We start from the raw sequence: 27,259 nt of genomic DNA, 5'->3' as shown, positions 1-27,259 counted from the left end.
CTCCAAAGAGGTGTCCCCTGGCACCCCCAGGGTTCCTTCCCTCTCCGCTGCCGCTGAAAGTAAGCTCAAAATAAGTATTCCGCTGCAATCACTAGAATGGGTTGCGACGTCTGCTTGGTTGAGTTGTGTACTGTGGTGCCCACAACAGTTTCTCTGGTTTGCAAATCTGCTCATGGGTCCAGAATGTTTGCCAACCCACTGATCTACTGTTTCATCTGCATGTACTTAAGAAAATATTTTGGGTATTAGTGCAGACCTTTCCTCCTACTTCCTTATTGCTCTGCCGTTTTTTAATGAAAAGGAACGAACAGTCCCATGTCTTTCCCCATCACACCCTCTCCTTCCAGATCTCTCTCCCCTAATTAAAAAGAAGCTTTGAAGGAGCCTAGCGCTAAAGCCAAAGTTATGGTTGAGAAACACTTTGAAAACATGGAAAGTTGCTTATGTAGGAACTGCCCTGCATGGTCTTGAGCTGGATAAAAGAATGGTGTTGCAGAGCAAAACATAACAGATGGGATAAGGTGGATGGATGGATCTATTAGCAGGCCAGTAAAGCAAGGGTGGGTCCAGATGATGACACCTTGACTTGTATGAAGTCAAACAAGTACAGTGGTACCTTGGTTGTCGAACTGAATTCATTCCGTTTGACTCCTAGAACAGTTCGAAAACCAAGGCACAGCTTCCAATTGGCTGCAGGAGCTTCCTGCACTCAATCGGAAGCCGTGTCGAAAGTTCGGCTTCCAAAAAACATTCGCAAACCGAACACTTACTTCCGGGTTTGCGGTGTTCGGGAACCAATTTGTTTGGTAGCCAAGCCGTTCAACAACCAAGGTACCACTGTAATGTCTAGTCACTCCTGATCAGACTCTAGAAGGGAATGATACGGGATTCTTGCAGAAGAGCCAGATAAGGCATTTGGCCTCATTATGTCAAGAACTGTGTCACCACCACACTTCTTCGGTGCAAATTCCTCGTAGCACTGTTGTCAGTTGCTATCTTTTTCATCTCGCTCTAGGAAATGTCTCCAAATGACATATACACCCCCCTCCTGAATTTATTTCAAGAAAAGCACTGTTTCTAGCAGCAAAACTTGAGCAAAGCCTTTTTTAAAGGTGTGTTTTTGTTATCCTATAAACATTTCTATAAATAATTGAGATTTTAAAAAAAGTGATCCTTGATGGCAGTGGCATAGCATGGTGTGTGTGTGTGTGGCTGCAGGGGCACATTTTTTTGAGGGGGTGTAAAACCAAGTGCCCTCATTATAGGCTCCCTCATTGAGGCTGGAGCCACAGGGAGGGAAGCCACACCCAAGCCAGGGATGAGATCGGTGGCGCCTCCTTTTCCTTATGGTTGGCAAAGGAACACCTGTGCCCACCCCACCCTTGGACTGACCAAGAGGGAGAGGGAGGGTGCTGTGGCTGCCTCCTCAGTCACACCCCTTCCCTGCCCTACTTTACACCCTCCTTGACTGTTTCAGCTGGCTAGAATGTGCCCTTGATGCCTTTTGCTTTGCTTGCTCCTGGATGGAGGATAGAAGGGGATATAGAATCAGGGGATGTAGAAATATCTGTTGGTTCCCCCTCTTTTGCCTCTGGCCCTACTCTCCACTGGCATATGTCCCTTGGCAGGTTGCCCAGAAGGGAATGATTTTTAGGACTTCCGGGGGCGGCGCGAATGGCAATGGCGGTCCTCTTCTGAACGGGAGAGGAGGCTCCGCAGACAACGGGTCGTCCGCTACGGCGAAGCGGAGACCCACTTCGGAAAACCCCAGGCAGCAAGAGCCTGGGGTCTTGAGGCTCGGTGGGCGCCCTGAGCGACCCTCCAAACGTGAAAGGAACCCCGTAAGGGGCTCCGGACCGTGGAGGGGGGTTGCGGCGCTGAGAGCCGTTTCACAGCCTGTGGAGCGAAGCCGCGCTGCTGCTGTCGGTGAGCGCTGATCCCTTTTCCTGTCAAATTTGGATTTGGATGAAAAGCAACTTATTTGTGAGTAAAGACTGAATCACTTGAAATTAGAGACCTTAAATGAAAAATCTTAATTTGTTTGAACTTGGCCGAAAGCGGAGAGACGTGGAAACAGGAAGTCCGTCTTCCGCAGCCATTGAACTTGAAAAAAGCAACTAGTTTGGAGGAGTGGAGGCTGAAAGAAAGAGATTTTAAGCTTTACAGATCTAAGCATCTACTGAACTTGCAACTTAAAGTAAAGACTTTAAGTCAAAGATTTGGAAATATTACTTGCACTTGACTTTCCTCCTTTTATTGGATTACAAATTAGAAGGTGAAACCCAGAGTCCGGAGCTGCCTGAGCATTGAGAGATTGAGCTGTCAGTACTGCAGATTTGGATACTGTATATTGGAACTTGCAACAATCTGAGGGTACTGAGACCTTTTAAATTTGAAACATTCTTTTTGGAGACAAATAAGCACTGTCTGTAACAAAGTGACCATTTATAAACTCTGTTAAACATTTGTATCTGAAGGTTCTTGGATATTAAATTAGACTCTGAAAGACATTTTAAGCTCCCTCTAGAGGATTGGATTAAAACAGTGACTTTACATGTACATTTACTTTCGATTCCCTTATTGTTTGCTTGCTCTGGGCCTTTCAATTCCCATGGGAATAACTCAGTGTGACCTTGACTGATAGATAACGTTGGAATGAGTGGCACAAGAAAAAGAGGGAGAGTTAGACAAACAACTTTAACAACTCTAACCTCAGCCTCGCAGACACGTAGATCATCTGTACCTACTTTGCCCTCAGAAGTAGAAGTTGAAGAAGTTGCCTTGTCACAGGCAAAAGAGGGAGAGGGTGAAGCAGAGCAGTTACAATTGGAAGATATGGCCTCAGGAGCATCTGTTTCTGTTCTAGACAAAATCTTTGAAAAATTGGAAGCTTTGGACAAGAAAGTAGATGTGCAATCAGCAAAGATTGACAAAAATACAGAATGTTTAAATAAATTAACCATACAAGTGGTACAGAATACACAAGCAATTGGACAGTTAACGGAGGCCTCAGCAGAAAATCGGAAATTGGCTGAGGATACCAGACAAAAATTGGAAAATTTAGAGCAAGAGGTAAGACCACTCACTAAACAAGTTGGGGAACATCAGATTTATCTTTCTATGATAGAACTGCGAAATCGTGAGAATAATTTGAGGATTAGATCATTACAAGAGGCAGAAGAAGGAAATCTAACTGAGTTTTTGACCAAAGAATTCTCCAAGTTCTGGAATTTGGAAGAAAAGGATTTTAAAATTGTGTCAGCTTTCAGACTTGGAAGATTCATAAAGAAGGAGAGGCCCAGAGACTGTTTGATAACATTGAGATCAAAGGAGGAAAGGGATAAGATTTTGGGCCTACATTACGGAAAGTCACTGGAGGTTCTGGATAGAAGAATTGAAATTTATAAAGATATTCCAAGACAACTGCTGGATCTTAGAGCCGCCTATTCTGAACTTGCTAAACTACTAAGGAGCAATGCAATTCCATTTAGGTGGGAATTCCCCCAAGGAATATCTTTTACCTTTAGAGGGAGAAAGGTTAAAATTAGAACATTGGAAGAGAGAGACAAATTTTTGGTTACATACGGAGAGGACCTTCAAAAAGGAATTGAATTACCCTCTGGGCCTGGGGCAACGCCAGCATCAACACCAGCACCTGGGGAACCTGAAGATTCAGAGAAGATACCACCCCTGGAGAAATAACCAGATTAATCCAGGATGTCTCTGCAATTGCTGAGTTGGAATATTAATGGTTGTAACATTCCGGAAAAAAGGAAGAAAATATTTCACATATTAAAAAAAGAACAATTGGACATTATCTGTCTACAAGAAACACATGTGACGAGGCTCCACAGAAAAGTGTTAATAAATAAAAGATTGGGCCAGGAATTTGTATCGTCGGACAAAGTTAAGAAGAGAGGCGTGGTGATATATGCAAAAGAGAGCCTGTCACCTAAATTCTTATTTAAAGATGAACATGGAAGAATCTTGGCTATTGAGATACAATATCAAGGAGAGAAACTGTTGATATTAGGAATCTATGCACCAAATGAAGGGAAATCGGAATTTTACAAGAAGTTGCAGGAGACAATGCTGGACTATCTGGACTACAACAACATCATAATGATGGGAGATATGAATGGGGTCGTATCAACTAACATGGACAAGTCACAAAGTCAAAATGTTACAAAAGACGGCAGACTACCTAAAACCTTTTTTGAAATGACTGACAATATGGATTTGATTGACATTTGGAGGACAAAGAACCCACTAGGAAGAGAGGGAACATTCTTTTCTGAAGCCCAACTGACCTGGACAAGAATCGACCAAATATGGATTTCTAGAGGCCTGGCACCTAAGGTCAGAAAAGTGGAAATCTGCCCAAAGACCTGTTCCGACCATAATGCAGTAAAGATGGATATGACACTACTACCAACTGGATCCTTTAGATGGAAGATGAATGACAATTTGTTCAGAGATCAGGAAATTACCAAGAAGGCCCAAAAAGTTTTGAAGGATTACTTTGAGATAAATATGAATACTACGGTGGAAAAAAGAATCGTCTGGGACGCAAGCAAAGCTGTAATGAGGGGATTCTTGATACAACAGAATGCAGTAAAGAAAAGAACACAAAATGAGAAAAAAGATAAGATCTTGGATAAAATAAAAGAATTAGAGAAGAAATTAAGAGTGAATCCGAAGTCACAGCCAACTCTGAGAGAAATTAAACTTTATCAAACACAATATTCTAAATTGATAAATCAGGAAATTGAATGGAAGGTTAAATTAATGAAACAAAAAACGTTTGAGTCGGCGAATAAATGTGGAAAACTGCTAGCTTGGCAGTTGAAGAGAAGACAAAGATTAAATACGGTTACAAACTTAGAGGTTGATGGAAAAAACATTCAGAATCCAGTGGACATTAGAAAGTGTTTCCAGAGATACTTCAAAAAACTATATACCCAAGGGCCGCAAGACGATGTTGAGATTAAACAATTTTTGGCAAAAAATGGACTATCTAAATTGTCACAAGAAAATAGGACAATCCTGAATTCTAAAATAACACGACAGGAGATTGAACAAGCCATTCAGAACATGCAACTTGGCAAATCTCCAGGGCCAGATGGGCTGACCTCCAAGTACTATAAGACTTTAAAAGACTATTTGATACAACCTTTGATGGAGGTCAGCAATGAAATTATGGAGGGGAAGAGGGCACCGGAGTCGTGGAAGGAAGCGTTTATCACATTAATACCAAAGTCGGAAGCTGAAAAGACACAACTTAAGAACTATCGTCCCATTTCCCTTTTGAATGTGGATTACAAAATATTTGCAGACATTTTGGCAACTAGATTTAAAAAAGTTTTAAATGAAGTAATTCACAAGGACCAGGCCGGCTTTCTCCCAGGTAGACATCTGTTTGCTAATACAAGGAACATTATTGACATTTTGGAACTTTTGCAAACAGATATAAATACAAAAGCAGTTTTAATTTTTATAGACGCGGAGAAGGCCTTTGACAATATCTCCTGGAAATTTATGATGGGAAATTTAAAAGAGATGGGAGTGGGACGGGGTTTTGAGAATGGGATTGAGGCGATATATTCAGAACAGAAAGCTAAATTGATAGTTAATAATGTGGTTACAGAAGAGTTCAAAATTGAAAAAGGGACACGACAAGGTTGCCCTATCTCCCCTTTGTTATTCATTTCGGTTCTGGAAGTGCTATTGAATATGATTAGAGGGGATCGGTTGGTGGAAGGAATTCAGGTCGGACAGAAACAATACAAATTAAAAGCTTTTGCAGATGACCTGGTTTTGACTCTGCAGAAGCCAGAGCCTAGCACGAAAAGAGTATTACAATTGATTAATGATTTTGGTCGGGTGGCTGGGTTTAAATTAAATAAACAGAAAACTAAGGTCTTGGGAAAAAATTTGACTGATACAGAGTCAGAACGGTTTCAGAATGAGACGGAACTTAATGTGGTTAAGAAAGTAAAATACCTAGGGGTAAACATAACAGCAAAAAATCTAAGTTTATTTAAGGACAACTATGAAAAATGCTGGACAGAAATTAAGAGAGACCTAGATAGTTGGTCAAAATTGAAACTTTCTTTGTTAGGCCGAATTGCTGCTATCAAGATGAATGTATTGCCTAGGATGTTGTTTTTATTTCAAACACTTCAGGTTTTGGACAAAAAGGAGTGCTTTCAGAAGTGGCAGAGAGATATTTCTAAGTTTGTCTGGCAGGGCAAAAAGCCCAGAATTAAGTTTAAGATACTAACTGACGCAAAACAAAGAGGGGGCTTTGCCCTGCCAGACCTAAAGTTGTATTATGAAGCCGCAGCGTTCTGCTGGCTAAAAGACTGGCTACTTCTTGAAGACACTGATGTGTTAGATCTGGAAGGGTTTAACAATGCTTTTGGATGGCATGCATATTTATGGTATGACAAGGTTAAAGCAAATAAGGCCTTTAAGAACCATATTGTCAGAAAATCACTGTTTAATGTCTGGACAAAATATAAAGACTTGCTGGAAAATAAAACACCAAGGTGGCTTTCACCTTTGGAAGCTAAGGCCCGAAAAAGACCCAATATGGAGGCTAAATGGCCAAAATATTGGGAAATACTAGAAAAGGATGGAGACAATTGGAAATTGCAGAGTTTGGAGAAAATGAAAGACAAAGTGCGAGATTGGTTACATTACGCTCAGATTAAAGAAGTTTTTAAAAATGATAAGAAACTAGGGTTCCAGGTGGAGAAATCGAAACTAGAAACAGAATTGTTAGAACCAAAGATCAAGGTACTTTCAAGGATGTATAACTTGCTGTTGAAATGGAATACACAAGATGAAACGGTTAAATCAGCTATGATAAGGTGGGCACAGGACATTGGGTATAATATCATGTTTGAGGACTGGGAAAGGTTGTGGAGTAATGGATTGAAATTTACTGCATGTAACGCTTTGAAAGAAAATGTAATGAAAATGATTTATAGATGGTATATGACCCCAGTCAAACTTGCAAAAATTTACCACCTGTCTGATAATAAGTGTTGGAAGTGTAAAGAGTGTGAGGGAACGTTCTTCCACCTCTGGTGGACTTGCCCTAAAGTGAAGGCGTTCTGGGAAATGATTTATAATGAATTGAAAAAGGTATTTAAATATACCTTCACTAAGAAACCAGAGGCTTTCCTTTTGGGTATAGTCGGCCAAGGGGTGGCAAAGAAGGACCAGACATTTTTTATGTATGCAACAACAGCAGCAAGGATACTTCTCGCAAAACATTGGAAAACTCAAGAACTACCCACACTGGAAGAATGGCAGATGCAACTGATAGACTACATGGAACTGGCTGAAATGACCGGCAGAATTCGTGACCTGGGAGAAGAGAGGATTGAGGAGGATTGGAAGAAATTTAAGAATTATTTACAAAAACATTGTAATTTGAGTGAATGCTAAATAAGATGCTAGACCAAAATAACTGAGCACCACTAAATTTAGAAACTTTTAAGAAAATAAGTAAGATTGTGAAAATTTAACCCCTTTCGAGAACTATAAGATTATGAAACATAGAAGGGATATAAGAATCTAAATAAGATGATAAATTGCTGACAAAATGTTATAACGATGAAAGTGGGAGCGGGAGATGTGAGGAAGTCCAAAGAAAATGTGAAACTATGTTAAGACAAATGTTATATTGTTTATTATGTTTATTTCTATTGTAAAATCCAATAAATTGCTTTAAAAAAAAAAAAGAAGGGAATGATTTTTATTTTTATTTTTTTACCAACAACCAAAACACAAACAGCGAAACCCCCCAGGTGGCTGGTACATTGGGTATACATAATCAATAATAACATATTCAAATCAACCATATGTACAATTTTATATACATTAACACTCCTCCGTCCACAAGGTTTATTTCACTTTTAACATTTTACTTGCCCCAAATTGTTCAAACCGACCCAAATAATTCAATATCTTCTCAAACCAATACTCCTCTTTCTCACTGACACTCTGTGTATCTTCACAGTTGGATATTCTAAAATTATAATATTATTCAGTTTTTTCCTCCATTGGTTCACCCCTAACTCTTCTGCGTTTTTCCAATTACTCGCTATAACCTGTCTGGCTGCAGTTACCATCAATTTTACCCATTCCAGAGGGGAATGATTTGAGAAAGTTTTGGAATGATTTGGAAATGGCTGAGTGAAGTGTTCTAGTAGAAGGAGAAGTGAGAATATAATCCGATTCCATGCAATGGACCAATTATAAATCGGGGTTAGGAGAAGACAGATGGAAGGATGTGGAGGAGTTACAGTGAAGCATCTTCATCCCCACAGGAATGGATCATGCCCTCCTTTTTATCCTAATATCTCATCCGGCTACACTTTAAGCAATTTGTCAGTATTAGAACACTAAGGATGTAATCTAGAATATTGAACTCTCAGGCACCAGGAAAAAATTGATGGTAACTGAGAGAGAGCAGTAGGTTATCGAAGGGCAATTTAAAGTATTTGCTGATAGCTGATAACAGCTTCTAGTGAGAGAACATGCATCCTGTCTGGAAGCAGGAGCTAATGTAAATCAATCAGCACCCACAAAGTTCAGCTGAGTTCATTTATCTGTATCAACCACAGGCCATCACATTAAGGAAACCACAGAAACGGGCAGGATGTAACAAACCTCAAATCCAGGGCTCCATTTCTTTCTATGCAAAATATAGAAATGCACCCAGTTTTCTCCCTTATGTTTTCCCCAGCAATTTTTTTCAGCATGATAGTACTGAACCCTTATATTGGGGGGAAGGGAGGGGAATAAGCAATTTGGCAACTTGTTCAAGTGAGCCATTCTAGAAGCTTCTTATGTGACAAACAAGAAGAACTCCCCCCGACACACTCATGCTATTCACGTGGCTCTGAAATCTCAGAATACTGCCTGAGGAAAAACATGTATAGTTTTATTCTTTTGGGAAATGTAAAGAGCCTAATTTTCATAACAAACACAACAATCTGTTTATCTTCTGGCACTTTCAACCGCAAGAATCCCCCCCCCCCCACTTTAATAAGTCTATTTTGGCTTGATTTCTTTGCATCCAAAATTATGACTTCAAATACCTCTCTCTTTAACCTAAATCTTCCATGCTGTTCCTACAATCACACCCCGCCTCCAGGTAGTGAGACATTCTAGGGGTGCAGCATATTCTATAGCTGCGTTTAGCCTGGAAAGAGGACCTGAAGGATTGTTGCTTTAAAAAATATATATAGTACTGATTTCATAAATTCTTGCTATTTACTAATATTAGTGCTTGCTTACACTAATGCACAGGGATGCGGGTGGCGCTTTGGGTTAAACCACAGAGCCTAGGACTTGCTGATCAGAGGGTCGACGGTTTGAATCCCCGGGACGGGGTGAGCTCCCGTTGCTTGGTCCCTGCTCCTGCCAACCTAGCAGTTCGAAAGCACGTCAAAGTGCAAGTAGATAAATAGGTACTGCTCCGGCGGGCAGGTAACCGGCGTTTCCGTGCGCTGCTCTGGTTCGCCAGAAGTGGCTTAGTCATGCTAGCCACATGACCCGGAAGCTGTACGCCGGCTCCCTCGGCCAATAAAGCGAGATGAGCGCTGCAACCCCAGAGTCGGCCACGACTGGACCTAATGGTCAGGGGTCCCTTTACCTTTACCTTTACACTAATGCATGGTTATGCAGTTATTTACAAATTTGTGCATAGGTGGTGGTTTAAAGATCAAACTCTGCCTGAGCAGGTGATGTGAAGAAAGAGACCCAGAAAGCTTGATGAAATCAGACTCTGGCCTTCATTGGATCTGGAGTGTGCTAGACACATTGTGCCACTGGTTATCCTCTAAACCAGAGTTGGGGGGAGCCTGCAGTGTTCTCATGAACTAAGACCATTGACCACGCTGACTGGGGTTCATAAGAGATCAACAAAATCTGGATTGCACCAGATTCCTCATCCCTGCTTAGAAAGTTGCTTCCTTCTGCTCTTTCTATATTTCCATGTTGGACAAAGCAAGTGTCTGTTACTCTCCCGCTTAATGTTTGAACGGCTGCATAGGAGCAGCAGTCTAATGAATTATGTCCACCTGTCACAAATCATTATGACATTAGAATAACTGTCGTATGTAACTGAGGAAAAAGCATAGGAGTTCAATTTTTACAACTGCTGCTTGAACAAAGCCTTTAACTTTGTGATATATATCAAAGGGAAAGGGGGAAGTATTTAAATATATACCACTTCCTTCCAAACAAGAAATATTTGCCTGAAGGCAGATTTCTTGTCTAGCAAAGAAACTGTTTGAATTTTTTTACACTGAATATAAATGCACATAAATGCTGGCACCTTGTACCCACTTGATAAATCCCATCTATGGAATACCTCTCTGTTTTGATATTCTACAATAAGTTTTTATGAGGTGTTTTTTTGGGCTAGATTGTATGCCAAGACCCTTCTAATGCCTGGGCTTCCCCCCTTTTACTTCTTGGAATAGCCAGGATAGCTTCCTGATGAGGTGACTGTGCAAGAGGGCAAATGGGTGTGTCCCCCCTCAACTCAAGGAAGTTAGAAAGACAAAGGCAGAGATGAGAGCAGAGAGTTGTTGGAGTGATGTAAGCTAGAAGCAAAGCAGGAAGCTGGGGAGAGAGACAGAGCAATGTCTGACTTCCCAGGCTGTGGCTATGGAGGAATCAAGATCCTCTTGGAGTGTTAATACTGTGAATCCCTCCATCGTAGGCTCAAGCTGTATATATGTGTAAATAAACCATATAACCTAAAGACACCACAGTCTCTGCTGTACCTCACCCAGAAAGAAACACTGAAACCTGTCTGAAACCCCTGGATTGTCGCACTGCTCTGAGATTGGGATGGCACGCAACAGTGTTAATGCTGCTTATTGCTGGTGTAAATCTGCTATACTGCTGCAGGATTTTGTTCTGCTGACGCAACAAAATTTGAGGGTGAAATCCCACTATGAGTCACAAAGTGTTTGCTAAGTCTACACTTTCCATAAAGCTTCCAGAGAAGAAGTGCTTTCCAAATAAAGCAACCTTTAAAAAAAAAAAAAAAAAGTTATGGAAAAGAAAAGTCTTCAGGAAAAAACGTTCAAGATCAACAAGCTTAAAATTTGGTTTTCTTCATAATCCTCTTACCTTTTGCATGCTCAATCATTGTGCAACTGCAATTTCATATTCTTGTAGCAGGAAGAGAAAAGAACTTCAATGCCCACAGGACAGATGAGTAAGCATCCATGTTGCTGTGTGTATAAGAAAGACTAAAGGCATAGTATGAGAGAGATCAAATGAAGGAAAATCAGGGGAAAAACATCAGTTGCTAAGTTTTCAGTGTGCTATAATTTATCTTCTATATTTGAGGAACATTGAACATAAATTTTTAAAGCTATGGATGCAGAACTTAACCACAGGGGTTTCTGGTCCCAGCGTGCTGGTCTGGCAAAGAATGGTATGTACAAACCACAATTTGCTGTGTTCAGACAGTATGGCAAACTATGGTTAGCTGCAAATCACTGTGTGTGAGGGAGAAGGGAGGAAGCCCACAAGCCCACTTTTCAAAACAGCTTGTACTCCTTGTGCCTAACAAAACTTTTCAACTGTATACAAACTGCGTAAGGAAAGAAATGTCACCTCGAAGCAAAACACAATGTTTCTTGCAATACTCAGCTCACATTGGGAAGAATTCACCTGAAAACAAAATGATTTACCTTCCATGCAAACGGTGTTAGCTCCACGGTACAAACTACTAACCAAGACTATCCTGTTTAGACACACTGCACTATAGTAGGATATAACTTACAGCCAGTAATAGATGAATTGCCTTTGTCTATTGGGTACCTTGAATGGAAAGTCTACTTGAGTGACACTGCTATAATTTGTTAAAAATGGACCCCTAATGTAGAGCTTCCAATGGATGAGATTAGGATCAGGACTGGAGCAAAATTGGGGTGGAATCTGATGAGTAAAGAGTATGATGGAAGTGTCCAGAGGGGAGCTCCAGTTGTAATACTACTTTATCACTCTAACTCTGAAATACCACCTGGGGTAGCCCCTAGTTCTGGTTAGTTCAGGTCAGAATATAGTTTCACTGGACCAGCCAATAAAATGATGGCTGGTTAGGCCCCCTAGACCTTCCATGGCTTCCAGGGATAAAGCTGAGACCCAACTTAAAATGGTGGCAGTGGCAAACAGAGACCGTGGGGGAAATGCAAGGAGACAGATGTAAAGGGCACTTGGGGACCTAGAAAAAGAGGCACAAAACTCTTCACATTTGGTTTTGCTCATTTGCCAATGCAAATGTTAAATATCAGGCCTCAACCAATGCGGATTTGTGACTGAGATGTGTTAGGTGAAGAATGTAGCATTTGGAACCGTCCAATGACTTTTGTGATGTTTTTCTGGCAATGAGACTTTTCTCCCCTCACAGCATGAAAGGCTGGGTGCGGACTGGGAAACAAAAGAATCTCTTTTTTCAATTGATTGACTTCTAAGAGGGGAATTTAGAGAAATGAAAACTAGAGATCAGGTGTTCAAGAAATATTATGTTCATAACTCTCCCAAAAGAAACTTACAAAACGTATGGTGGACAGCTAGACTGGTCAAGCTAACAATCCTTAGTAGAAGCAGATCCAAAGTACAAATTATTAATTAAATCAAAAATTCAGCAGATCATGATGAAATTTGAATTGAATGGTAAGTTGATCATTGTGCTGATTATGTACAAGATGTTCATAAAACTTTAGTTTTACTTATGTTTATTTTAGAAGTAATAATAATAGGAAATTACAAAATCATAAGATAAAAATATAGAATAGATATGAAACCCATCCTATGGCAGAGCAAAATTTTTTTGACAAGCTTACAACAGCATAGCCTGGTGTTGTGCTATATATATCTAATATACAATAGTCACCTTTTGTAAACAGCTAGGCTTGTTAAAATGGTGAATTATTATGAACCGTCAGGTTCTGCTAATGAGTAAATTGCAGTTACTGGGATTTGCTGATGGAAATTCCATCGAAAACACAAGAAAATGCAATCCAACAGGATTTAAGGTCCACAGATAGCAATTTTGTGTAAACGAATAGGCACTCCAACCACAATATTGTAGCAACTTGCATATGAATCCCAACAGACAAGATGATTGGACAGGAGATTTGCAAGATATACTACCTGCTGCCGGCAAAGGTGCTCATGACTCAGGCAAAGGTGTTCATCCTGACTCAGCTCCAAATTTCTGTCATGACACGTTATTGCTATTTTTCAAAAGGGAATGATGAAAGCTTTTAAGGTTCTTTCTGAAGAAAGATGCCAGTTAGAAAAGACTAATTTGGCTGAGTCTTTCCAACAGAGCAATGATTGTTTCAACAGCTGAGGGAAGTGGAAGATTTGGCAATTGTGCGCACTGCGATTTTTAGTTTGCAATGTATGAGAAGGAATGGATGAGATATGAAAGTCATGGGTGGCTTTCAGGTGTGCATATAAAGATCATGGGGATACATGAGGATGTATGCCTCAGAAAGGGAATTTTATGACACTGGGGTGTTGTGAGATGTGATTTTTATGAAGTCAACACACATAATTGTGATCTGTGCTATGGCCAAACATGGCCCTCCAGCTGTTTTGGGACTACAACTCCCATCATCCCTCACTAACAGGACCAGTGGTCAGGGATGATGAGAATTGTAGTCCCAAAACAGCTGGAGGGCTAAGTTTGGCCAGGCCTGGCTTAGATGATCAGTTTCTAGACCTGCATGTAAAACTAAAGAGGATCTCTGTGTTGGATGTAGACTTTACAGTCCATAGCCAGGGATAGAAGCTGAAGTAAAATGTTACATTCCTTAGGTCTGCATGTAAAAAATTAATAATCACGAACATCCTTGAATTGCTGTTCTGCAGCGGGAAGTCCTTGCGCTAACAAGATAATTTCATTTGATACAACCATTCATTTCTGAGTCCACATGTGCAATAATAGCCTAGCACTAAGGGTTTGTTGTATTTTTAATGTTAAGATCTTCTATAGTTTTAATTGTTTTAATGTTATTTTATTACGACTGTAGGCCATCCTGGAATCCTATTGGGTAGGGGGTAGGGTGGGGTATAAGTTCAATGAATGAATAAAAAACCAAAAGCCTATATAGCTATCTAAATTAAATGAGCCTTGAGGTGACATACAGTACAATTTAAGGTATACATTAAACACACCAAGCCAAACAGAAACAATTTATAATAAAGCAAGCCAACAGCAAAGGAAAAATGTTATCAACACCGGCACAATCACATACCCAAGCTAAAACTAATTAACCGTATTTGCATTATAAAATTAACCATCAGTTTAAACATGGATGATGATAAAATAACATTGAAATCTGTGGACACAACCTTTGGGAACCAGACACTGAATTTTTGAAGACTGCATGAAAAAATATTGAGTATTCGCACCTCAGTTCTAGGTTTTTCCCCACTGTGAATTTTATAATGCAATCCATAGACCTAGGTGAGAGTTATATTGTGATTAGGTGGTGGGTTTCCAGGGTGTTCGTAGAATGATCCTGAGGATCTGAGAGTAGCCCTGACCCTTTTATCTACTGACAGCCCATATTCTGTGTTTATTGTGCCTAGAGGAAGCCCAATTTCCTCTGTCTGTCTGCCCCAGTTTCCTTCACTCATGGAATTTCCTTGCTTCTTTTTGAGGCAATGAAAGCTAATCAAGGTGAAGAATGCTCCCTAGAAGTGTGACTTCAAGTGGTTTCAAAGCTTCTCTGTTGGAAATAGTTAATTTTTTGATGACGTTGGGCCTAAATTCATGTTAGTACGCATCTAACTACATCCTTTGATCTGGAAACCCAGTTGCCTAAGTGTTGAGATGTGTGGGTAAGCTGTGGTTGTTGAGGGAAAGGTAGTCTACACATGTTGCAGCACATCCCTCCCTGCATCTGCTCTTAACCCACATGTTCCCAGGCCACACTGGCATTCAGTGAAGATCTAGGGCTGAACCCTTGTGATCCAAAACTTGAATGATGTTCTAGTTTGGCCATAGCTTTTCACTTGATGCTGCTTTAAGCTGCAAATTCTGTCCACCCCAGTTTGGTTTTTGCTGAATAATTGGTTGAGGACAGCCATCTGAATAAAAATTTCTTGTGAAGGTGCTCTGATCATCCTCTGTGCCTAAGTAGGATGGTCAAGTTATGCATTGTGTGTGTGTGTGTGTGTGTGTGTGTGTGTGTGTGTGTGTGAGGACACTACATTTGGTCCATTCGCTACCCAAAACAGGTAACCAGCAGGGCTGTCTATCACCCAGAGGCTGTGTACACATTACCAGCACTGAACATGGCAAGGTCATTTCTCCACACTGCATTTCATATAGCATCTGCACACTGTCGTACACATTAGCACAGTCAGATGTGTTTCCAAGTTGCCCCCACCACTGCATGGAGAGGGGGCATGAATGTCTTCATATAGCATATGTTTTCAGATAGGATTGAAGTTGGTTTGGGGGAGGAATGCATCAAAACACAGTATTTCTCAAGAAACTACAGGATAGATGTGAATTGTCGCTAACTTTGTGTGCACATGACTTCACACACCAGCAGTGTGTGAAGGCCCAGCCAATGTCCTTAATAATTCTGCTATCCATTGGATAGTAGCTTTCTTAAATTCCTCGTTAAACTTTATCAGTATATCACTCTTGTACTGGCCAACATCTACAGCTTTTTTTAATCTCCTTTTTATAGGTTCATTGTCAAGGGTTCCCACCCCTCTTTTCATATAGCACCTGCAGTTTAAAGGAGGTGCATGCATCCTCCATGCTTACCAGTCAGAGTTATAAAATATAAACTGTGCTGAATGTTGGAATAGTGCACTGCCTACTGAATCTTCCCTGAGCCAAACCTGTAAGTTCATTGCCTGCCTATCTCATTGTTACAGTTGGCCTTACAGCTCCATTTTAAAGCTTACAGCTGCTGCCTAACCTTTACTCTGTAAGCAATTCTTTTCTGAGGAAAATTACCCTCTTCACCTGCAAACATCAACTTGTGAATAAATGCATCCTGTTTATGCGCAGTGAAGAAATGTCTCTGTGTTGATTGCATAATCAGGTAGTGCTGAACATTTAGTAAAGTGGGTCTGCAGTGCGAAATCTGGAGCATTTCTCTACATCCATTTATCAACCTGACAGAGCCAGGAAAATTAAAACAGAAACCATTTTGTTGCCATGTCAGAAAAAAGGGAAACCGTTCAGCATGGTTTTCTGCCAGCAGTAAATGCTTATAGTAAATGCTTATAGTACAAACCATAGTGATCTTTGAGGTTGAATATCCCAGTTGACTAGGGTCCTTTTGATATACCATATTTTTCGCTCTATAACACGCACCAGACCATAACACGCACGTAGTTTTTAGAGGAGGAAAACAAGAAAAAAAATATTCTAAACGAAATAGTGGATATATGATTTTTGTGGTTCATGCTGTGGCCACAGACATGTGATCTGACAGTGAGTTTGGAGTAGCCCAATGCAAAAATCCTGAGGATCCATGTGGATCCATGCTTTGTAACCACGGAGGAGGGAAGGAAGGGGAACCATGAATCCTCTGCTCACGACTGCAGCAGATCCCCCCCCCCCCCCGTCACCCGCAGGCATTCGCTCTATAACACGCACAGACATTTCCCCTTACTTTCTAGGAGGAAAAAAGTGAGTGTTATGGTGCAAAAAATACAGTAACATGTTGAGCACTGGTAGAAAGTGGACTCTGTGCCAGATGGCAAATGGGTAGGGCCCTTCCTCCAGCTTTTACATAGTTAGTATGGCAAAGCAGGAGTTTGGAGAAGAGAGTTTGCTGTGATGTGACCTAGAGGAAAAATGCTTACAGCACAAACCATAGTGATCATTGATGTTTTGGGCTGGAAAAGGCAGAGAGAGAGAGCCATGGCTGATTTCTGCTTAAATCCAAGCCTGCAGCTATGGGAGAAACAAGACCCTGCATCATAGGCTCAGGCTGTGTGTGTGTGTGTGTGTGTGTGTGTATGTATATATATTAGGGTTGCCATATTTCAAAAAGGAAATATATTTATGGAAATTCACCAAAATCTACACTCACAGCATGGGTTGCCATATGTCCAGATTTTCCGGGACATCTCAGTAATTCCACCCGAATACCATTTCCAGTGACCAAACCCTGGCTATGTCCAAGAAGTTCCAGACGTATGGCAGCACACCACCGTCTCCCCTGTGCATAATTTCTAAAAGGAAAGAAGAACCCTGGGTAAGTGTGTGGAACCGCTGGAATCTTGCACCACTCAGAGATAGGGGTGGCGAGCAACAATATGTTTTAAAACATTGTTTACTTGTGGATACTGTGTGCAAGATATTCCATGTACAAAATACTACAGCTGCTTGTGTTGTGCGAAAGCAGATTGTGCCCTGTTTGTTTCAAACAAACCACAAATGGTAAACCAGAAATAAGCCAAGATTTGTTCTTGACTTATTTTTTTACTTACTGCTTGTGGTTTATTTCAAAGAAAACACAGGCCATATCCACACTTACCTTTCCTCTGCTCTTTCTAGGTATGGTCCTTAATTTGACTTAGAGTGATGCTTGAACAAGGCCTTTGCACAGTTAGACATTCAAAATGCTGTTCATTAAGCCCCTCACCAAAGATTCCTAAGTGAGCATAGCAGTGATAGGGGTTAGACAGTCATAAGACTATCAATGGTTACTAGTCATGATGACTGTGTACCACCTCCTGTATTAAAGATGGCGTACAATATCTCTGAATACTAGTTGCTAGGGAGTACAGAAGGAGGAGAGCACTGTTGCTCTCATATCTTTCTTGGTCTTCCCATAGACAACTGGTTGGCTACCATTCAAACAGGATTCTGGACTTAGATGGCCCTTTAGTTTGATCTTCCAGGGCTCTTCTTATATTCTTATGACAATGGAAGAAACTGCCCAGAAAAGAATATCCATCTGTGAAGGTTTTCAATAGGAAATTGGCTGAGAAGCTGTCAAAAAAAACATTTAAGTGAGAGATTCAGGGAGCTGGACTTCATGAGCCAGTTGATTTGTTCTATAATTTGCTTTTGTAACTGAGCAAGTGAAAAATATGGGGGTTCCGAAGAAACGAAATGATTCACTTTGTGTTGACGTAAACTGCAGTATTTCTCATCAGTACTCACATCCCATCTGCTATGAAATTGCTATTGCATTTTTTTATTTTTTATTTTGGATGACAGGCTGAATATTCATCAATGAATAACTCCAAGTGAAGTTGATAGAATCTCTTATTCAGTGCGGTTTTGGATTATGTGCTTGATTATCCCTGACCTCAATATGTAGACTAGAGAGTCTTAAAATTTGTTGTCATCAAGTTCTCTCAGTCAGTTAAAAAAAATGACAGTACAATTTCTTTGAGGGGCAAGAGAGTTGTTTCACAAACAGAGGCCATACGCTACAGCCAAGTCACCTTGCCACCATACATAGGAAATAGCCACGGCACTGGAGCTGAATTTACCATGCTGTTGACAGGCATATTTTCCTTTCCAGGATTAAGTATGGGGAAACCAGTTCTGTGAGTTTTCAGTAGAACAAGCTGGGAGGAAGGCTGATTGCCTGGTGTAATCAGGAGTGTAATCTCTCAGCCTTCAGAGTAGTTTTAAAACCTTGTGCCAAGAGATTGTGCTTAAGAAAAGAAGTGCAGAATGAATGCATAAATGTAGGAGAGTTCATTTTTAGAAATAGCCCAATCCTTTAAATAATAATTATAAAAACGGCTCTGAGGTGGAGGGAAAGGGATCACAGCTGCCAGCCAATCAATGTTCCATTATTTAGAATAAGATTTCTATTCTGCTTCCTGCCTCCAATGGAGACGCTCAAAGTGGCTAACCAACAGCATCAAAAAGTAAAAAACAAAACAAATCTACATTTATTTAAATGAATGAATGAATAACAAACATCCCACCACCAAACTAGAAGCAGCAAAAAAAGAACTTTCAAACATTTCTTGCACATGTTTTTCCTACCTCATCTTTGTTGTGATGCCGACTGGGATAATATCCAGGAAATGGGATAAAACCAGGCAGCGAAATACCTTGGGTTGGCCCTGGGGTCCAGCAACACCAAATTGCTATTTACTGTTGAAATGAGATTTCCCCCCCCCAACAGAGTTATGACCTTCAGCGAAAATGTCTACCTCCTGCACAACAAAGTTTTAAAATGTGCTGTCACTTCTTGAAATATAGGAATGGACTGTACAAATCCCTAGTTTAATTTAAGCGGGCGAAAGTTAATCCATTAAAAAAAAAAAAAACCATGAGTGCTTGCTGTGCTAGGCTGTTGCAGAAACAAGCAAAGAAACTCCAAAACAGCAGAGTCTTGTAGCGCCTTAAATACTAATAGGTCGATCTAATACATGTCGTTTCTGACAGGAAGCCTCATTGAACTGCCAAGTACAGTGGTACCTCAGGTTACATACGCTTCAGGTTACATACGCTTCAGGTTACAGACTCTGCTAACCCAGAAATATTACCTCAGGTTAAGAAATTTGCTTCAGGATGAGAACAGAAATCGTGCTCCGGCGGCGCGGCAGCAGCAGGAGGCCCCATTGGCTAAAGTGGTGCTTCAGGTTAAGAAAAGTTTCAGGTTAAGAACGGACCTCCAGAATGAATTAAGTTCTTAACCCGAGGTACCACTGTAAATGGGTGTAGAAAGGTGTGTTCGTCTGTAAGGTGCCATGAGGCTCTTCCTTGCATTTCCTCTTTTCTTTTGCGTGGTCACGTGCAGCCCCCCAGATCCCAGTGCAACTCCTGGTAGTTCAGGCTGGCTTCATCCTCCCCAGGCTGGATACCTGGAGGTCTCCGCCTACCTCAGCCAATCACCCAATCCCACCTGGGCAGGCGTTGCCAGGGGATCGACCAGATAAGGGAAGGGACTGTCCTGCCCACACAACAGAAGGTGAATCTTACCTGTGAATCGTTAGTTGGCTCCAGAGCTTCTCCCACCCTGCCCTCCCTCAGTTAAGTCTTCTTTTGCAAGTTAACTTCTTTTCCACAGGTACGCAGGCGCTGCTACATCAGGGTCACTTTTGAAGGGCCGGAAAGGAATTTTCCTGCATTGGCAGGTTTTGCCTTTCCTGTAGCAAAATGTCACAACTTTGGCGGCCTTGTGTGGTGTGGTGGTTGAAAGCGGTAGTCTTGTAATCTGGGGAACCGGGTTCACGTCTCCGCTCCTCCACATGCAGCTGCTGGGTGACCTTGGGCCAGTCACACTTCTCTGAAGTCTCTCAGCCCCACTCACCTCACAGAGTGTTTGTTGCGGGGGAGGAAGGGAAAGGAGAATGTTAGCCGCTTTGAGACTCCTTAAAGGGAGTGAAAGGCGGGATATCAAATCCAAACTCTTCTTCTTCTTCTTCTTGGACGGAATCCTTTATCTTCCTCACAGCAGTGTTTATATTTAGTAAGGTGAAGGTAAAGGACCCCTGGACGGTTAAGTCCAGTCAAAGGTGACGATGGGGTTGCAGCGCTCATCTGGCTTCTTAGGCTGAGGGAGCTGGTGTTTGTCCACAGACAGCTTTCTGGGTCACGTGGCCAGCTTGACTAAACCGCTACACAGAAATGCCGTTTACCTTCCCGCCACAGCAGTACCTATTTATCTACTTGCACTGGCATGTTTTGAACTGCTAGGCTGGCAGGAGCTCGGACAGAGCAACAGGAGCTCACCCCGTCGCAGGCCCAAGAGGCTCAGTGGTTAGTAGGTCTGATGGACACCCTATAATTTTATGTTAGCTGAGGTTATGTGGCTTGTATTATTTCTTTCCCGTTACAAAAATTGGATTTCTGGGGTTCTTCACTCCCCCCCCCCCCATGCCTGACTCACAGAATTATCAATGAGTGCTTTTCATGAACTGACTAACGTTATCAACTGTATAGATCACTTAAAACAATCTTAACATTTTTATTGATACTGAACAGCAGGGATGGGGAACCCTTGCACCCCCAAATGTTGTTGTTGTCATTTCTATACTGCTTTATATTTTTAAAGAAAATATTGTTGGACTACAACTCCCATCATCCCTGAGCACTGGCCAGATTAGCTGGGGCTAATGGGAGTTGGAGTCCAGCAACATCTGGTGGGCCAAAAGTTTCCCATCTCATGATGAAAGGTTTGATCAAACTTTATATGCCGCTTTTCCATGTGAGAAACTAAGTTCAGAGAAACTCAAAACATGTAAACTGAAAACAGGAGGAGCCAGTGGTACAGTCCTTACCAGCCTGATACCTTCCAGATGTTTTGGACTATGACTCCCATCAGTCCCTATCATGGCCATGCTAGCTGAGGCTGATGGAAATCTTGAGGGGATCAAGTTAGTCAAGGCAGGCTGCATCAGGTAATTTTAGACTCTGGGTTTAATGGTCTTACAGGTGGGAGGAGGCCACTAATGCATATTATTCCACATACTTTGAATGTGATAAACCAGTTCCGCTTTTGCTGATTGGTGCCCTGTACATCTGCCCCCAGAGTCTGCTGTGACAGCACCATTGAGACCAGCAATATATGAAACATAGTATTGTAAAAGGAGGGAAAGCAAGGGGAGACAGTTACAGTGTATTCAGAGGTCTTTCAAAGGTCTCTGCTTAAAGTTCAGCGCTTAACATTTATTCTGGTTATCAGACCGCGACAGAACTCTTGATTTGCCTGTTTGCAAATGTCAGCCCTGCCTTTGGGGCAGTTAAATTGAACAAAACTTTTTGCCCTTGTTGCAGTAGTGCACAAGCTTTTCAATATAATTAATCCGAACAACAAAGCATGTTCCTGCCATCATACTTCCCCTAAGGCTCAAAGGCTTCAATGCTTCTGCTGTAGCTTTTAAAAAACACAGTTATATTTTCGTGGCAAAGAATGCTCACATTTTCTGCTTCTCTACAGTTTTCCTGCCTGCCTAGGAAAATCTTTATGTGTCTTTTAGACAGGGTGTTGCTCTGAAACAATCACTTGTCAGATTAGTTCAGAAGGAAACTGGTGAATTTATTCTTTGGAAGTTGGAAGGCAATTCAGTGAGAAATAATATCAAAGCAACCATGTTGTTCTCTTATTTTTTTTTAAAAATATATCTATGGTGTTTCCAAATTTACTGGTATGAGGTATACAAGTAGAGTAGTCTAAGGCTGAAACTATGTAGGCACTTGTCTGGAAGTAATACCCATTGAACCCAGTGGTATTTACTTCTAAGTAAATATGCATAGGGCTGTGCTGCAAATATGTTAGCTAGCATAAATTAAAGGTATACAAGTTAGCTAGCATAAATCTGAAGAATATTCAACCGTCTTAAACTGATGATCCATTTTCCTCTTAATTTCTAAGAGTTACCAGTAAATATTGGCATGTAACAGGACAACTAGGCAAATGTTATGAATGAAAAATTTGGGAATTTATGTTACCTTACAGAATGCACAGTTGCCTTGGTAGCAAAATTGATTGACTTGAAAACAACAGCAACCAACTCCTTATTTATTTTGGTTTCCATTGATCTCTGGTCTCTTTAACCCTCGACACCACCATCTTATTATTTGAAAGAAGCAAGGTTTTAAAAATGAAGAGACTGACACTGAGATTAAAAACCTGGATCACTTTCAAGGCAGAAAAGAAGTTTCCTGCTGGCTTAAAAATTTTAAACAGTGATAATCAAGTACAAAACTAGATGGGAATCATCATGTGTAGAATGGTCAGGTTTCTGCATTTGCCATGCATTTAGCTTTTAATTTCTAACTTTGAACTGGAGGAAGAACATGCAAGACCTAAAAACAAGATGACAGTGGGTGATCTCACAAGTGAAGGAAATCACACTGTGTTTCAAATGTCTGTTTTGACTTTCAAATTTCCATTACAAAGAACTATTATTATTCTGCCATTTGCCTCCCAAACAACCAAAGTTACCCATATGTATTTGCAGTCAAACCTTTGCATGACCTAACCCTGGGAACTGCTACCCCAGCATGAGGGCTGATTCTTGCTTTCTTCTTTGATATAGTAAAATCAACACCAGCTGATTTATCACAATACTTGCCCGCATGTGAACAATATTTCTTTTTTTTATAAATGTACAGACACATGGTGACAGCTGACGTCATCAGGAAAAAGGCTTGAGAACATAACATGACTTCTGACACTACAAGGAGGAAAAAGCGTTTAGACAAGTGGCAAAAGCCTCAAAACATGGGGGCATCTGATGAAGCTGAGTGGTGGGAGATTCAGAACAGGAAAGAACACATCTTTGCACAGCACACAGTTAAACTATGAGATTTAGACACTGAGATAAGACTTGTTATTTATACTTCCACTTGCCCTATGATTTCTAAACACAGGTCCGAGCCAAATAATGCTTACCGCTGAATTGGAACAAATGCCAATCTGCAGGAAACACAATTGATGTTCATTCCAATTTAGCAGTAAACAGTGGTTTTCCCAGGGAAAGTGATGGGACTAAAGCTCTCAATCATGTGTAGGCCCTTTACTGTGAACTGGTGTTTACACACATTCATTCATATACAAGTAGATGGTTTCATGGGGCCCATTTGCTGTACAAAAAGGATTGATAGGTCACATGGGTAAGGACTACTTGATATAAATGTATTTCCCAGTTCATGCTAAAAAAGAACATAAGAAGAAACTGCTTGATCAGGCCAATGGCCCATTAGGTCCAGAATCCTCTACTCACCAGTCCCTGATGGGAAATGCTGAAAGCACGATCTGAGCACAAGAGCATTCTGCTCACCTGTGGTTTCCAGCAACTGGTATTCAGAGGCAAAATGCTTCTGACAATGGAGGTAGAACATAGCTTATGTGTGAAAAGGTGCACACAACCTCAGATCCTATGTCCCACTGTTCCTTGGGAAAGATTGAAAGATTGAAAGATCTTAACAGTATTTTATTTCCTTTCTTCTAATTCTTTATAGGGAAGTATGTATTGGAACAAGGTCAGCTATAATAGCATTGCATTCTGGAAATCCCCCAACTTAAATGAGCAGAAGCCATTTTACAAACACAATAGCACACAAGCAGAAAATAAGCCAAGTTCTGATTCCGTCTGAGAAAGACATAGAAAAAGAGACATGCCTTGTTTATCCCCGTGTCAATGCATTGCTGTTGCCTCATAGCGCAAAGCTGTTGCATGACAGAAAAATGGCCAGAGAACTGAGACTGGGAGACACAACATCTAGGACTGTTCATAGAAGCGGCTGAATAAGTAGTTACCAAATGACAAACTACGTCTGTTGTCATTGAGTCTTCTGTAGTGCAGTTCTTTGTATGGAAGTAGATTGGTGGCAATCATATCACAAAAGAGGATGGGAATGGAATACAGAAAGATGGGGAAAGGTTCAGGTTTTCTAAGAACAGTGATTGCAACCATACATTGTTAACAGGTGTTTTTAGCATTCATGTAATAGAAATCCTTCCATCCTGTATCCCATAAAGAATCTCACTTAAAGGTCCCTTTTAAAACCACAGAATTGCATCTGCTTAAGGGCAGAATGTACTTCACATAAATAAACATCTTGTTTTTGGGTCACTGAACATATTCATTGATTAAAACAGCAAATGTAGAACTTGCTAGTGCGAGGGGAGGATAAAATTTACTGCATGCTGCAAAAGAACTTATTGCTTGCAATTTATTAGGTCTACTTCTTAGCCAAATGAATGAAAAGAATGAATTCCAGGTTTTCTGTTCACCAAGGAATGAAGGAGATTAAAAATCAATGCCAGCATTATACCACTGATGTCAAAGTTCATGCTTCAGTTGCAGATTCAGTAAAATTCTTAAGCCTCTAAGCTGAAATAAGAAAATCCATAGGGTTCCTTTGCTTTTGCTTTCCAAACTGCAGAGTTTAATCAACAGTGGGTAATTAGCTGGATGCAAGTTCAATATGGTATGTAAAGTCAGATATGGTATGTATGTTGTTGCCATGTTGGTCCCAGGAAATAACTAGTCAATCCATAGCCATTAAAAGCAATAAAGCTCTTTTCATTGACTTAAACAGTGTGTAGTTGATCATAAAAAAAGGTAAAGGACCCCTGACAGTTAAGTCCAGTCGCGAACGACTCTGGGGTTGTGGTGCTCATCTCACTTTACTGGCCAAGGAAGCTAACGTTTGTCCGTAGACAGTTTTTCCAGGCCATGTGGCCAGCATGACTAAGCTGCTTCTGGCTAAACCAGAGTAGTTCATGGAAACGCCGTTTACCTTCCCACCAGAGCAGTACCTATTTATCTACTTGCACTTTGACATGCTTTTGAACTGCTAGGTTGGCAGGAGCTGGGACAGAGCAACGGGAGCTCATCCCATTGCGGGGATTTGAACCAACAACCTTCCGATTGGCAAGCCCTAGGCTCAGTGGTTTAGACCTCAGCGCCACCTGCATTTATTGGAGCAACCTTGCCCACTGATCCACTTCCATGGGGAAATTGCCGCATCACAATCAATGGCCAAGGCATCAGGAATATACCAATGGGATATATATTAGGCATTGTTTTCATTGTACAGTGGTACCTCGGGTTAAGTACTTAATTCATTCCGGAGGTCTGTTCTTAACCTGAAACTGTTCTTAACCTGAAGCACCACTTTAGCTAATGAGACCTCCTGCTGCCGCCGCGCCACTGGACCCCGATTTCTGTTCTTATCCTGAAGCAAAGTTCTTAACCTGAAGCACTATTTCTGGGTTAGCGGAGTGTGTAACCTGAAGCGTATGTAACCTGAAGCGTACGTAACCCGAGGTAGCACTGTATTTAATTATTTAATTATTCCCAGTTGCTTTTGTGTGGGAAGTGGTTCATAAATGAAAGACAACATCACGGCAATGCATGATTTCTCTTGCTATTGAGATCGGACAGCAGGGCATTGATTTGTAATTGATGCTGACTTAAAGTCAAAAGTTGCAAGCATCTCACCCTTGCAAACCTCAGCTGAAGTGTAAGTGCAGCTGGCCTAACCACAGGCTATTTCTGGTCTCGCCTTCTGCTGAGCAATGATAAACTATTATGCAATAAAAAATGAAATCAATGACATACTCACCTTGCTGAGTGACTTAATTTGCTGGTGAGAACCATTGTATTAAGCACTAGCTGGGCTGGCTAGCATGGTCATATTTGAAAGAGCGAGCATATTGCAGATATCAGGTTTAATGAATAGCATGCTGGCATTAACTGGACAATTATTGACCCCAAATGTAGCATAGATATAGTATCTCATACGATTACAGCTTGCTTGGTTGGAAAGACAAACAATTGGTGATATAATTAGAAGAGATCCATTTTGCTTATGCTACGTAAATATGTGGAAGCCTAAATAATATAAGCAACATGGCACCCTAGAACAATATGCAAATTTTAATCATTTGTTTGTAGAATTGCAATTTTGTGTGTGTGTATTTTTGTGTGTGTTGCAACTTTCTAGTAATTCAGAAATGTTGAGAAATCTACCTCGGCCAACTCTTTCTTTTAATTTTAAAATACATGTTCAGCTGCTGCAACAGAAACCAATTTCATCTATGTGCTCTCTTTCTCATTTCTCTGTCTCTGCCATTTTAGTAGACCACTCATTGTCAAAATCTCGGATATCTAGAATTTCTGAGGTTATCAATTTTCCCTCACACCCTCCCAATTTAAACTACATTTAATTTACATTAATATGAGCATTTTACATTGGTCTCTTCAATCAAGAAAATTCCAGAATTTATTGCTATGCCAGAGCCCTAGAAAGGGAAACCAAATGAGCAAACTAAATGCATTGCTGTGTTCATTTAAAATAAAATAAAATGAGGATTTCAATAATGGATCAGCCATGCACAGTTCCCAGCAGTAACATTCTGGGGAAAGTGCTTTGTTGATTAGAATAGTCTAGGAAAACCTCAGATTCCCTAGCTTGGAGTACTCAGATGGAACAATACAGTGGTAACTCGGGTCCGTTCTTAACCTGAAACTGTTCTTAACCTGAAGCACCACTTTAGCTAATGGGGCCTCCTGCTGCTGCCACACCACCGGAGCACAAGTTCTGTTCTCATCCTGAAGCAAAGTTCTTAACCTGAAGCAGTATTTCTGGGTTAGCGGAGTCTGTAACCTGAAGCATATGTAACCTGAAGCATATGTAACCTGAGGTGCCACTGTACCAGCTTTAGACAGGGATCCTGTTTTTCCTTCTCCTAAACCTTCAACTAGGAGGTTTCCCAAAACTAGACTTTCTTAACCTGAA

The 27,259-nt window shown here is 40.9% G+C and overlaps 1 protein-coding gene and 1 long non-coding RNA gene across 2 annotated transcripts in view; one reads left to right on the top strand and one right to left on the bottom strand.

Moving 5' to 3' along the window:
- ATP6V0D2 (ATPase H+ transporting V0 subunit d2) overlaps window positions 1-27,259 on the top strand; it is a 109,808-nt gene that overhangs the window by 6,198 nt on the left and 76,351 nt on the right. The gene's annotated exons all lie outside the window — the stretch shown is intronic.
- The window catches only part of LOC308481377, a 99,010-nt gene continuing 97,430 nt past the window's right edge, over window positions 25,680-27,259 (bottom strand). The window contains exon 4 of the long non-coding RNA XR_013988606.1: window positions 25,680-25,791. This is a non-coding gene — a long non-coding RNA (uncharacterized lncRNA). The remainder of the gene's footprint in view (window positions 25,792-27,259) is intronic.

Source organism: Podarcis pityusensis (assembly GCF_964106645.2).
Source record: "Podarcis pityusensis genome assembly, chromosome: 7".
In the NCBI taxonomy this organism is placed as follows: domain Eukaryota; kingdom Metazoa; phylum Chordata; class Lepidosauria; order Squamata; family Lacertidae; genus Podarcis; species Podarcis pityusensis.
This window is presented reverse-complemented; position numbering and strand designations above follow the sequence as displayed.